Here is a 12,084-nt window from a genome sequence, read left to right as displayed (position 1 = left end):
GGGAATGCAAGTTCCAAGGTGAGGTAAAATATTTTTAGGTCGAAGGATACATTGAACCTAGTCAAGTTTGATGATCTGATGGCTAAGAATGATCATGGGAAATGTGATCAAGGAGATTAAGTAGTCATAAATTGTTTATAAATAAGGAATTGTTGATAAACAATATATGGGGGCAAATGTATGCACAGTGATGCTACAGGAATGTTTACCGAGCTCAAAAGCTTGAAGATCTGAATGAAGAATAGATTGAGAAGCCCAACAAGCCCATCAAGGGACTAGATAAGTCTTATGACAAGATTGTTTTGAGCAAATAAGAATCTGCTTTAGCATTTTAGATGTGAAGTTGCAGATATATTTTTATTATTGTTATTTTGTAAAGTGACAGAAAATCTCTTAACCGAGTGGACCTAACAGTCTTATTTGTAAATCCTCTAGGAAGGTAACATTCTAAATGAGTGTTTGAAATCCTTTGACAAGGTCACTTCTAACAAAGTCCAAGACTCTAACAAGTCTGAGGGAAATCCCTTAACTGGGTCACATCTAGCAATGTGTTTGTAATCTTTAACAAGATTTGCTTTTAACTGAACATACTCTAGAAGGGTATATTTCTTAGTGGGTCCAAAATCACACATTGGGTTTTCCCTATTTGGGTTTCCATGTTACATCTGGTGTTATATATGTTGTGATGATTATCTGTTCATGAGTTTGAATGTTTTACAGTTTTGGTTATATATTCAGAAGTATATGCTACCGAGGTTGAATCTTTTGAATATATTGAAGATTAAGTTTGTATGATTCACACCCCCTCTCATCTTGTTTACTATTAGCATCAGAGCTTTACAAATGTAAACTAGTGATTTGTTAGATCTTGTTTGTAGATTCCAAATATATATTTTTTCAATTTTTTAAAAATAAAGTTTAATTAATTTTTCCATCTCCCTCAAAACATATTTTTTTACAACAAACAACATTTTTTAAGAGTGACGTGCATCCCCAAACACATAAATTTTTTTCTATAAATGATCAAAACGTACCCACTTTTTGGTACATCCTGACTATTGCTCAAATTGTACATTTTTTAGAAATTATAATGATTTAAGCTTTAAGAGGTCCCATTAGAAGTAAGTAATTAAAGAGAGTTAGATCAAAGGCTCTTAGATCAAAATTTCTTGGATAAAACCTCTCTACTTTTGAACGATACTTGCAATGGAGTCTCCTTTGCATCTATCAAATGCTAATAAAAAACTAATTTTACATTAACTTTTGGGGGGTCAAATTCATTTAGTTTTTTTTTTAAAAGTATTTAGTCCTTATTATAAGCTTTTCAAATAGTATAATTTATAATATATTTAATTTCAGTAACATTATTTTATTTTATTTAGTATGAATGTATGTTTTTCACCGAACATGAACTTATCTGTTCAATGTATTGGGAAAAATAGTAAACTATTCCAAAAAATTATGAAAAATATCTATGCACTAGTTATTGATGTCTTCTTTCTAACAAAAAAAAATTAAATTGAATTTTGATATATATATAGAAAAGTTATGTGTTCAAATGTTCACCTATATCTAAATTATAATTAGTCAGACTTCAAAACTTAATAAAATGAAAAATATTCAACATATCAGTATCAAACAAACTGCATGCCCTGGGTATTGATGTTACATACCAAAATTTAGAAGAATTAAGTTTTTATCATTTATAGAAAAAAGTAAAACATATAGATGTTATAACAAAAGATTTAATAGAATATTAGAGAGAAGAAATGTTAAGGTGGATTAACAAAGCAGTAATCGGATCAGAACATATGACTGTGGACTAGAAGATGAATTTATTAGACCTGAACTGGCAATGCAAGAAGTTACTCAGAGCATTGAATCAATGACTCCAGCAATATCAGAAAATTCAATAGTGATTGTTGAATAGCAGAAAGAGTCAATAAATAAAGAAAATTCAAAGACTCCCAGGTACGTGAAACTAAATCATTCTAAAGATCAGATCATTGGAGATAAAAGCAAAGGTGTGATGACTAGAAGAAGGCTAGCTACTGAAGAGGTATGTTTGATTTCTCAAATTGAACCGAAATCATTTATTGAATAAAGTAAAGATTAAAATTAGATGAAAGCAATGGAAGAATAATTTAATTAGATAGAAAAGAATAAGACATGGGAATTAGTTCTCAGACCTAAATATAAGAATATTATTGGAACTAAATGGGTTTTCAGGAACAAATTGAATGAGGAAGGTCAAGTTGTAAGAAAGAAGGCTAGATTGGTTTGCAAAGGCTATTCCCAAGAACAAGGAATTGATTATGGTGAGACTTATCCTTCAGTTGCAATAATTGAAGCCGTAAGTCTATTTCTTGCCTATGCTGCACACAAGAACTACAAAGTATATCAGATGGATGTAGAATGCGCATTTCTAAATGGAGATCTTGAGGAGGATGTCTATATTGAGAAAAATATTGGATTTTATTTATCAGAAGACAAGGACATGGTTTGCAGATTGAATAAAGCTTTATATGGACTAAAACAGGCCCCTAGAGCATGGTATGCTAGATTGGATAGATATCTTTCTAAGATCAGTTCAAGCAAAGGTAATTCTAGCAGTAACTTATATTATAAAATTGAGCATGATAACATACTGATTATTGAAGTCTTTGTGGATGATATCATTTTTAGAGGAGAAGAAATCCTATGCATGAAATTTGCGAATGATAGGAAAAATGAATTTGAAATGTCTATGATTGGTGAGATGAAATTTTTCTTAGGTTTGAAAATTACTCAGACTAATAAAGGTATTTTCATTTTTCAAACTAAGTATGTGAAGGAATTTCTTAAGAAATTTGGACTTGGGAATTCAAAACCTTTTGATACTCCTATGATAACTGGTCGCAAATTGTCAAAGGATGATGAATCTCCTAAAGTGAATCCAAGTAGATACAAATCAATGATTGGTGGATTGTTGTACTTAACTTGGACTAGACCTGATATAAATAATGTTGTTTGTATTGCTTCTAGATTTTAGTCAGATCCTAGAGGAACTCATGATATTGTTCTCAAGAGGATATTCAGATATTTGGAAGGTACAATAGACCTTGGGTTATGGTATCCAAATAATAATGATTTCAGACTATGTGCCTATACAAACTCTGATTGGGAAAGAGATGTGGATGACAGGAAGAGCACCAGTGACAGGGCATTCTTTCTTGGAAATGAGTTGGTTTCATGGCTTATTAATAAACAATCATGTACTTCATTATCTATTGCTGAAGTACAATATCTAGCTGCTGCAACCAATTGTACTCGGATTTTATGGATGAAACAAATGTTGAAAGATATAAGGATAAGTTATGATGGTCCTATTTTTATTCACTGTGATAATACTGATGCTATTGATATGTTAAAGATTCTGATATTTCAATCCAAATCAAAACATATTTATATAAGGTATAATTTCTTGAAGGGAAAGGTTGAAGCAAAGAAAGTCATATTGGTTTATGTGCCTACTAAGGAGCAGATTGTAGATATTATAACAAAACCATTGCCTAAATATACTTTTGAATATCTCAGAGATCAATTGGGGGCTACTAACCCTCCAGAAGAGACTTAGAGATGCACAAGAATGCATCAATCCGGCAAGGTTATCAGATATTTTCTTTGATCCGGGTTGATAAGATGATGCTACTACTCAAGGGGAGTAGTCACCTATTTGGTTGAGTATTTTTGTTTTGGTATGTGTCCTTTGTCATTGATGTCAAAGGGGGATAGATGGTATTCATGTGAAAATCAATCATATCATTGGGAGAGATTGTTGGCATTCCTTGGCACTTGGATGTTTTTCACATTCAGTGTTACCATCAATGCCAAAGAGGGAGATTGTTAGCAATATGCTGGATTTGGTTAAGTGTTGTCATTGATTTCAACACTGTATCCCAGTTGGACCTATCCCAGTTTGCCATGGTGTTTATCTTGGTTTTGGATTCGATTCTAATCCGGTATGATTAGATTCTTGGATGCGGTTTTGGATTCTTATTCTAGATGGTTATATTCTTGTCATATTTTGTTGGTTCATATTTTGGTTCTCTAGTAACTAATGCTTATGTTCCCGGTTGGTATTTCCTGGTACCGGTTACCTTTACCAGTAAGTGATATTTGATGTTTTGATCAGACGATTTTGGTCTGGCTTATGGAATTGGTTTCTATCATGCTGAAGGTGCTTCTTGATCATATTCTGAGTGTTTGGTGACTTTGCATTAGCTGGTGTGTTGTTATGGTGGTCCTATTTGGATTCGGTTAGAGTGTCTGTGTTACTTCACTGAGGGTTTGTACCGGTTGGTGAAACATGCTAGATTTTTGTCTAAATAGAGTTTTTGAAGGATATAATTGTTTGGATATTTGAATTAGGTCCATGCTATGTAATTTAAATCCTAATATTGGTTCAGTGATACCGTGTAATGTAATTTTTGTTATTATGGGTTTTTGGGTTTAGGGTTTAGCCAACCTTATCATAAGGTTTTTGATCAGTATTTATAGGTGACTGATTCATGTAATTTTGATATGGATAAGAGGTGTGGGATCGATGGTTATATCTGCATTATTAGAGGAAGGTTTATGTTCCAACAAGTGATATAATTCGGAAGAAGGTTTTTGGTATTGTAGGGCAGGCATCTATACTTAACCAGAATTGTATCAAGCATTGGGAGATACTACTTTCATAATTATTTCTTTCCAAATTATAGTCCAATGTTTTGGAAGCCGGTGAGAGTTCTCTTTTGTGATTAGCAGTGAGCTCTAGGTGGTTGGCCAGATTGCAAGTGAAATCCCCATAGTAATTATTTCACATACTACTATAGAAGTATTATCTGATTATGGGTAGGGTTTCCCACTATGGTTTTTCCTCTTACCAGATTTTTCACTTCAAAAATATTGGTTTTGTCTATACTATGCTTTCATGATTTATCCTTCATTGTGTTGGTTTATTTGTGCTCCAGTTTAAAGGTTTTTGATATGAAATAGTTCTGATTTCTGATAGTAAACTGATACACCCCCCCTTCTCAATTTACTCCCGATATCAGATCTGTCTAACACTATATAGTTACTTTTTCAATTCTCCATTCAAGAATGCATAATTCACATCCATTTGATAAACATTTAAATAATTATGCACTAGAAAAGCTAGAAACATTCTGATACATTTCATTCTTACCATAGGAGCTCATAATCTTCCTCAAAATCTATTCCTTCTACTTGTGAGTAGCCTTTACATACAATTCTTGCCTTATTCCTTACTATGTGTCCATCTTCATCCAATTTTTTTTGAAATACCCATTTAGTTCCTATTACATACTTGTTAGCTGGTCTTGGGACAAGTTCCCAAGTCTTATTCTTCTCAATTTGTTCTAATTCTTCCTCCATAACTTTCATCCAATGTTTATCACCACGAGCATCTCTTATTGTTCCCATCTCTATCTCTAAAATTAATCATAGGTTCACCTATCGTTGAATAGCTTTACTTCTTTGATAACACCAATATTCTTGTCTCTTATAATTTGTTTCTCTAAATGATTCTTTTGCACATACCTAAGAGTCGTAGGAGCAATTTATAAATAATCTTCCTTATCATTTGAAACTTGTATTTCTTTGTTCTTTTCTTCTTCTAGTTTATTGATAGACTCGTAAGATTCATATCCCATCTCTACAACTGTATTCTTTGAAGTGTCTTCGTCAACCTTCATATTTGTTCTTTCAATAGCTCTTCCGAGTCTTCTATTATAACACATGTAAGATTTTCTTTTAGTAGAATAGCTAAGGAATATACCTTCATTAGTTCTTGTGTCAAAATTTCTCAAATTTTCTTTGTCACTTTTGATAAAATATTTACATCTAAATACTCTTGAATAATTCATAGATGGATTCCTTCCACACCAAAGTACATAAGATGTCTTCTCATGATTTCTTCTAATTTGCACTATGTTAAGTGTCTATATAGCAATATGTATTTCTTCTTTCTAGTATACTTTTTTTAGACTTTCTTCATTCATCATTGTTCCACCAGCCTCTTGAATTATTCTATTCATCCTTTCAACTACACCATTTTGTTATGGCATCCTAGGAGAAAACATTAATGCCAAGAAGGAACATTCACAATTAAATTCATCATCATAAATATTTGTATCTTCTCTAACATAATAAGCTTTCCTATTGAACTTTATTTTGAATTCCTTATTCTTTTGATTCAGAATTCTATCAAGACATCTAGAAGCATAGTGACCTATTTTTCTATAGCTAAAACATTTAAATGTCAATTTACCTTTATACTTTTCAATTCCTTTCTTCATCCTTATCACAAATTTTGCCTCAATCTCATCAAATCTTTCTTCATCGGATTCCTCATCTTTCACTTATTAAGTAGCCTTAAATAAAGTTTATGTTCTTACAACAATAGTACCAAATTCTCTCATCACAAAAGCCAATAACGAGCCATACAATTATTCTCTAATTTAATTATTTCTTATTCTATGATTCTTCTATCACTAAAACCTTAGAGCTATAGGGTTTATTAAGAGTTCTAAGTACCTTTTCTAATACTTCATCTTTTAGCAAGTTACCTCCAAGACCTTTGAGCTCACTTACAATATCATCTATCTTCTCTAGGTTGTTAGTTATATTGTCTTCGTCATGCATCTATAAACATTCATATTTAGTTTTACCATTATACAACTTAGCTTGTTTGATTGTATCATCTCCTTCACAAGTATTTCTAATTTAACCCAAACTTGATAAGAAAATTTCAAACATACAACTTTTTTTAATTTAGTATTAGAAAGAGCACTAAAAATAGAAAACCTTGCCTTCTCATTGTCTTCAAATTCCTTTATCTCATCCAAAGTGTTCACCCCATTGTGCGGTTTAGTGCACTTTTATGTAATAGACTTTTAAACTTCATAGCCATGAGAAATTAGGTAACCTTACACCTTCACTTTCTAGAAAACATAGTTAGATCCATCAAACATAGGGATTGTTAGTTTGTGCACCATCAGGATCTCATCAAGTGGTTAAGCTCTTCTCCAAGGAATCAAGTATCTGATACCAATTGTTGAATATTCCAATGCACAAGACAACTGAGAGGGGGGAAGGTGAATTAGTTGTACAAAAAAATCTTAAAACTTCTCTTTAAATAATATCCTTAGCAACTCAACTTTATCACTTAATCCACAAAAAGATATGAGCATGAAAGAACATGAAAATAAAAACATACCATATGCAATGAAACACCAAATTTTATGTGGAAAACCTTGTTAGGGGAAAACTCATAGAGAATGATGTTCTCATTATATGAATACTTGTTATGGGTGACACTGGCTAAGGTGATTTTCATTAAGAAAGGCTTACTAATAGGGGCTCACTGCCCAAAGGAAAGAAAGAAACACTCACTATCGGAGGGCTCACTGCCCAAATTAAGAAGAATAAAAGAGAAAGAATGCACCACCGATGCACCCTTGAAATTGTAAGATCTATAGATACCTTCACTAATTTTGTTAGCTAACACATGAAAGTCCACACTGCTCAACATTTTTCAACAACTCAAACAACACTAATCAACTAATCAAGGAGATAGGTCCTCTTTCACACACATTCATCACATTTAACTCTCTTTCATGAAACAAATTCATTCTCTGTTCCACATATGCACACACACCATCCTCAAAATATTATCCTTTATTTATATCATACTTACATCTATAAATTCTCCCAAGGTTGACTAACCATCTTAACTAAACAAAATTCACATTATGTCGACCAAACATACAATAAACACCATCGAACATTGAAATCATGGTTTTTAAACCTAAAAGCATAAGCTAGATAAACAAAATGAAGCTATCGACATTATCAACTTAGCTCCAAAAACCACAACACCAGAAACCATAACGCGGAGAAATGCAGAGCATGCATTTCACACATAAACACTATCAAACACTGTCACACATACTAGTGAATGCAACTTATTTAGCACTACAAACCAAAGCACCAAATTCTTAATATAACACCTCTAAACACTACTTAACAACATAGCCAAATTGCATGAATAGATATGCAATATAAAATATATGTGGAGAAAATCTACCAACACAATTTCACATGAAGCTCAATATCGATGATAACAATTAGTCACTTATGACAAGAAAATCATGTTGGCATCAATGCCAACACATCAACAACTCATTCTAATAAAACTTGCAACATTTTCTTGCACAAATCTCATCCATAGAGGTTAGGAAAACACTATTTTAGGAAATATGTCAAAACAAAGCATCAAGGGTACTATGTGGGTAACTAGTTTAAAGACAAATATTTTGAGGGGAAAAGGGAGGACAAAGAAGAAACGGGTAAAAATTCACCAATATATAGTTGTAGTATTATGTTTTTTCAAATTTTTCATTTTTTCAACTATCCCATGTTGTATATTTTCAATGATGTAGTATGTATAGTCTGATATTAGGGATTTTTTAGATGGTTTTTGGTTTTGTATAGGTTTTTTAGGTTGGTTGTTTTAGCCTCTATTAAAGATTGTTTTTGCAACTGCTTTGATATCTTATTAGTTGTAATTATCTTTAAAATATACCTACTTTTACTATACTAATATATAGTTCAAGCTATATGACTTTTAAATAGAAAAAAAAGACTTATAGTTACCTCCCAATGCCAAGTATGAATGTATTGATTTAAATCTTATAGATACTAAAGACTGTAAATAGTTTAAATTAAATTAAGTTCCATCATCTTTGCATAGAAGTTCAAGAAATAAATATCTTCAAGATTTATTTGATAACAATAAAAGATAAATTTCTACCAAATAAAGGTTAAGTGTTAGTTTTTAATTATCCTACTATATAGAAGAAATAATTCAGTAAAATTAAATGTGTGATTATTTTTGAAGTCTATCTTCATCAATGTGAATATTGATAAGGGATAAAGAAGTTCAATAATAATAAATTATGATGGAACTAACACTTTAATCCAGAATACTTTTAAAGATTATTGATAGTGGAAACCTAAAATATCTTGTTTGTAAACCCATTTCAACATGTTGGAAAAGCTCATTGCTTTATCTATATTAGGAATTGAATTTTCCAAATCAATTACAAAAAAGTGAGATTGATGTGATGCATCATGTTGGATCAATACATTTACAACAATATCCAATCAATAAATCATCTCCATAATGTGTCATGTTGATCTAGAATAGATAACACATATCGGTCCATAACCTAGACCAATCTGTTGGTAACAACAAATATGTCAACCCGATTAGATCAATAACCAAAACACTAAAACCAAGTATCCAAACCATGTATTTGAAATAATCAAGTGATCTCTAGCTGATAACAAATCATCATCTATGTCGGTAAGCCATATAACATGCCGGTGAGCATATACCAGTGACCATTCATAAGTCACTAACCTTGCTGGTGAATATAATATGTCGGTTCAACATAACCATATATCTCCAGAAGGATAAGTGTTGACATCAATGACAAAACTAATGTAACACATCCATAATACAAACAATCCCCCCCTTTGGCATTGATGACAACACTAGATGGAAAAAACATCTAAGTGCAAAAACAGAATGCCAAAAACCAAAAACCAACAATCTCCAAAATAGATCAATACCAAAAATCAAAACCAAAATGCAAAGAGTATATATCTCTCACTCAATGAATAATCTCTCCAAAAGAATAGTGTTTTTCCATAGCTATCTCTCCCCCTTTGACATAAAGTTCCAAAGAAATTAAGAATAAATACCAGAACATACAACCAACTACTCCCCCTGAGAAGTAGATCTCCTCCATCAAAGTTGAGAAAAATATTTCTCTATTAGTTCCAGTCGGTTTGATGCCAATATTCAATAATCTAAGTCTCTGTCGGTGAGGTATTACCCCAAGCTTATCTCTGAGATATTCAAAGGTTTCATTAGGCAAAGGCTTTGTAAAGATATCTGCAATCTTATCTTTAGTATTCACTTAAACAAATCTTACTTCTTTTGCTTCAACATTCTCTTTCAGAAAGTTATATTTGATAGAAACATGCTTAGTCTTAGAGTGAAATACCGGATTCTTTGATATATCAATTGTTGCTGAATTATCACAATAAATGATTATAGGTTATTTGCATTTTACCTTTATGTCCTTCAACATTTTCTTAATACATAATACCTAAGTACAATTAGTTGTTGTTGCAACATATTCTGATTCTGCTGTTGATAATGATGTACAAATCTACTTCTTGCTTATCCATGAAATCAATCTGCTACCAAGAAAGAATGCTCCGCCAGTGGCACTCTTTCTGTCATCTACATTTCCTGCCCAATTTGTATTGGTGTATGCACATAAATCATAATTTTCATCTTTAGGGTACCATAAATCAAGATTTGTTGTGCCTTGTAGATATCGAAAAATACTTTTTACTGCTGATACATGATTTTCTTTAGGATTACTCTGAAATCTTGAAACAATACATATTGCATTCATTATATCAAGTCTTGTTTGTGTCAAATATAGTAAACCTCAAATCATAGATTTGTATCTTTTTGGATTAACAAGAGCTGAATCATCCTTCAATGACAATTTATTAGTTGTAGACATAGGAGTACTTACTGGTTTAGAGTTTTCCATACCAAATTTCTTCAATATTTCCTTCAAGTATTTTTTTTGAAATATGAATATACCTCTATCTATTTGTGAAATCTACAATCCTTAAAAGAATTCTATCTCCCCAATCATAGACATTTCAAATTCTTCCTGCATCTTGTTAGCAAATTCCTTACACAATCCATCTTCTCCTCCAAAAATGATATCATCAACAAAAACTTCAATAACCAAGATGTCATCATCAGTCACCTTGAAATATAAGTTGTTGTCAGCATTACCTTTAGTGTAACCAAGCTTCAAAATATTTTTGTCCAATCTAGCATACCAAGCTCTAGGAGCTTGCTTCAATCCATACAAAGCTTTCCTTAATCTGCAAACCATATCTTTATCATTTGTCATTGAAAGTCCATCAGGTTGTTCAATGTAAACTTCCTCTTCATGATCACCATTTAGAAATGCATATTTTACATCCATCTGATATACTTCATAGTTCTTATGAGTTGCAAATGTAAGAAATAATCTAACTGCCTCAATTATAGCTACCGGTGCAAAGGTTTCATTATAATCAATTCCCTCCTTCTATGAATAACCATTACAAACTAGTCTTGCTTTGTTTCTAATTACCTAATCATCTTCATTAAGTTTATTTTTGAATACCCATTTAGATCCAATTATATTTTTGTCTTTAGGTCGGGGAACTAATGTCCATGTATTGTTCTTTTCAATTTGTTTTGATTCATCTTCCATTGCTTTTATCCAATGTTCATCTTGACATGCTTCAATAACAGATGTTGGTTCAATTTGAGAAATTAAGCATACCTCTTCATTTGCCAGTCTTCCTCTTGTCATAACACCTTGATACTTATTTCCAATTATCTTATTTTCTGAGTGATTCAGTCTTACATACCTAGGTTTATTCACATGCTGCTATTCTTCAGTCACTATGTAATTCTCTGATGATGTCGGTGTGACTCGATCCACATTTTGTACTGGTGCATTATGTATTGGTTCATTTATGATTATCTCAACTGCCGGTTCAAAATCTATAGACCTTGAATTTCCTCTAAAGTGTTCATCTATCTTCACATTAGCACTCTCAATGATCTTCTCCAATCTTTTATTAAAACATCTATATGCCTTTCTCTTAGATGAATAACCAAGAAATACTCTTTCATCACTTCTAGGATCAAATTTACCAACATACTCATCTCTCTGAATATAGCATTTACTTCCAAATATTCTGAAGTATTTAAGACTATGAGTATTACCAAACCATAGTTCATAAGGGGTCTTACCGGTTTTTCCTTTTATGTGAACTTTGTTGATAGTGTAAACCATTGTATTCACTACTTCTCTTCACTACACATGAGGTAGATTTGCTTCTAATATCATGCTTCTAGCTACTTTAAGAATAGTTATGTTC

The sequence above is a fragment of the Cryptomeria japonica genome, chromosome 1 (genome assembly GCF_030272615.1).
Source record: "Cryptomeria japonica chromosome 1, Sugi_1.0, whole genome shotgun sequence".
NCBI classification, from domain to species: domain Eukaryota; kingdom Viridiplantae; phylum Streptophyta; class Pinopsida; order Cupressales; family Cupressaceae; genus Cryptomeria; species Cryptomeria japonica.
This window is presented reverse-complemented; position numbering follows the sequence as displayed.